Here is a 2,500-nt window from a genome sequence, read left to right as displayed (position 1 = left end):
AACCAGGCCCAACACTGCATAGCTTCCAAGATCAGATAAGATTGGGCATGTCCAGTGTGGTTTGGCTGTAGGTGCTCAAAAGCATTAAATTTAGACCTCTATTACTTCTTAACTCAAGTAAATTCATTGATAAGTTGAAAAAATTAAATGTAAAATGTAATAGAAAAGAAAGTTATGTCAGTATAAAATTACCTACAGCATCTGGTATTCCCAGGTGGTCTCCCATCCAAGCACTAACCAGGCGCAACACTGCATAGCTTCCAATATCAGATGAGATTGGGCATGTCCAGTGTGGTTTGGCTGTAGGTGCTCAAATACATTAACTTTAGACCTCTTTTACTTCTTTACTCAAGTAAATTCATTGATAAGTTGAAAATTTTTTATGTAAAATGTAATAGAAAAGAATGTTTTGGCTGTATAAAATTACCTACAGCACCTGGTATTCCCAGGTGGTCTCCCATCCAAATATTAACCAGACCCAACAATGCTTAGTTTCCAAGATCAGACGAGATTGGGCATGTCCAGTGTGGTTTGGCTGTAGGTGCTCAAAATACTTAACTTTAGACCTCTATTACTTCTTAACTCAAGTAAATTCATTGATAAGTTGTAAAAATTAAATGTAAAATGTAATAGAAAAGAATGTTATGGCAGTATAAAATTACCTACAGCACCTGTTATTCCCAGGTGGTCTCCCATTCAAGTACTAACCAGGCCAAACACTGCATAGCTTCCAAGATCAGACGAGATTGGGCAAGTCCAGTGTGGTTTGGCTGTAGGTGCTCAAAAACATTAACTTTAGACCTCTTTTACTTCTTAACTCAAGTAAATTCATTGATAAGTTGAAAAAATTAAATGTAAAATGTAATAGAAAAGAATGTTATGGCAGTATAAAATTACCTACAGCACCTGGTATTCCCAGGTGGTTTCCCATCCAAGTACTAACCATGCCCAACACTGTATAGCTTCCAAGATCAGACGACATTGGCCATGTCCAGTGTGGTTTGACTGTACGTGCTCTAAAATATTTACTTTGGACCTCTTTTACTTCTTAACTCAAGTAAATTCATTGATAAGTTGAAAAAATTAAATGTAAAATGTAATAGAAAAGAATGTTATGTCAGTATAAAATTACCTACAGCACTTGGTATTTCCAGGTGGTCTCCCATTCAAGTACTAACCAGGCCCAACACTGCATAGCTTTCAAGATCAGATGAGATTGGGCATGTCCAGTGTGGTTTGGCTCTAGGCGCTCAAAAACATTAACTTTAGACCTCTTTTACTTCTTAACTCAAGTAAATTCATTGATAAGTTGAAAAATTAAATGTAAAATGTAATAGAAAACAATGTTATGTCAGTATAAAATTACCTACAGCATCTGGTATTCCCAGGAGGTCTCCCATCCAAGCACTAACTAGGCCCAACACTGCATAGCTTCCAATATCAGATGAGATTGGGCATGTCCAGTGTGGTTTGGCTGTAGGTGCTCAAAAACATTAACTTTAGACCTCTTTTACTTCTTAACTCAAGTAAATTCATTGATAAGTTGAAAAAATTTAATGTCAAATGTAATAGAAAAGAATGTTTTGGCTGTATAAAATTACCTACAGCACCTGGTATTCCCATGTGGTCTCCCATCCAAGTACTAACCAGGCCCAACAATGCTTAGCTTCCAAGATCAGACGAGATTTGGCCTGTCCAGTGTGGTTTGGCTGTAAGTGCTCAAAATGCTTAACTTTAGACTTCTATTACTTCTTAACTCAAGTAAATTCATTGATAAGTTGAAAAAATTAAATGTAAAATGTAATAGAAAAGAATGTTATGGCAGTATAAAAGTACCTACAGCACTTGGTATTCCCAGGTGGTCTCCCATCCAAGTACTAACCATGCCCAACACTGCATAGCTTCCAAGATCAGACGACATTGGCCATGTCCAGTGTGGTTTGGCTGTACGTGCTCAAAAATATTAACTTTAGACCTCTTTTTCTTCTTAACTCAAGTAAATTTTTGATAAGTTGAAAAAATGTAATGTAAAATGTAATAGAAAAGAATACTATGGCTGCATAAAATTACCTACAGCACCTGGTATTCCCAGGTGGACTCACATCCAAGTACTAACCAGGCCCAACACAGCATAGCTTCCAAGATCAGACGAGATTGGGCATGTCCAGTGTGGTTTGGCTGTAGGTGCTCAAAAACATTAACTTTAGACCTCTTTTACTTCTTAACTCAAGTAAATTCATTGATAAGTTGAAAAAATTAAATGTAAAATGTAATAGAAAAGAAAGTTATGTCAGTATAAAATTACCTACAGCATCTGGTATTCCCAGGTGGTCTCCCATCCAAGCACTAACCAGGCGCAACACTGCATAGCTTCCAATATCAGATGAGATTGGGCATGTCCAGTGTGGTTTGGCTGTAGGTGCTCAAATACATTAACTTTAGACCTCTTTTACTTCTTTACTCAAGTAAATTCATTGATAAGTTGAAAATTTTTTATGTA

At 36.6% G+C, this 2,500-nt stretch overlaps 11 pseudogenes; all 11 read right to left on the bottom strand.

Moving 5' to 3' along the window:
* LOC148457290 (5S ribosomal RNA) overlaps positions 1–73 on the bottom strand; it is a 119-nt pseudogene extending 46 nt beyond the window's left edge.
* A 116-nt stretch (positions 74–189) lies between these two features.
* LOC148457289 (5S ribosomal RNA) lies at positions 190–308 on the bottom strand (annotated as a pseudogene).
* Positions 309–424: 116 nt separating this feature from the next.
* LOC148457288 (5S ribosomal RNA) lies at positions 425–543 on the bottom strand (annotated as a pseudogene).
* Positions 544–659: 116 nt separating this feature from the next.
* Positions 660–778, bottom strand: LOC148457287 (5S ribosomal RNA; annotated as a pseudogene).
* Positions 779–894: 116 nt separating this feature from the next.
* LOC148457286 (5S ribosomal RNA) lies at positions 895–1,013 on the bottom strand (annotated as a pseudogene).
* Positions 1,014–1,129: 116 nt separating this feature from the next.
* LOC148457285 (5S ribosomal RNA) lies at positions 1,130–1,248 on the bottom strand (annotated as a pseudogene).
* Positions 1,249–1,363: 115 nt separating this feature from the next.
* LOC148457284 (5S ribosomal RNA) lies at positions 1,364–1,482 on the bottom strand (annotated as a pseudogene).
* A 116-nt stretch (positions 1,483–1,598) lies between these two features.
* On the bottom strand, positions 1,599–1,717 carry LOC148457283 (5S ribosomal RNA; annotated as a pseudogene).
* A 116-nt stretch (positions 1,718–1,833) lies between these two features.
* LOC148457282 (5S ribosomal RNA) lies at positions 1,834–1,952 on the bottom strand (annotated as a pseudogene).
* Positions 1,953–2,067: 115 nt separating this feature from the next.
* LOC148457281 (5S ribosomal RNA) lies at positions 2,068–2,186 on the bottom strand (annotated as a pseudogene).
* Positions 2,187–2,302: 116 nt separating this feature from the next.
* On the bottom strand, positions 2,303–2,421 carry LOC148457280 (5S ribosomal RNA; annotated as a pseudogene).
* Between the last annotated feature and the right edge of the window lie 79 nt (positions 2,422–2,500).

Source organism: Taudactylus pleione, unplaced genomic scaffold (assembly GCF_031769625.1).
Source record: "Taudactylus pleione unplaced genomic scaffold, aTauple2 ptg000967l, whole genome shotgun sequence".
Lineage (NCBI taxonomy): Eukaryota > Metazoa > Chordata > Amphibia > Anura > Myobatrachidae > Taudactylus > Taudactylus pleione.
The sequence above is the reverse complement of the archived record's forward strand: the minus strand, read 5'-3'. Positions and strand labels throughout refer to the sequence as shown.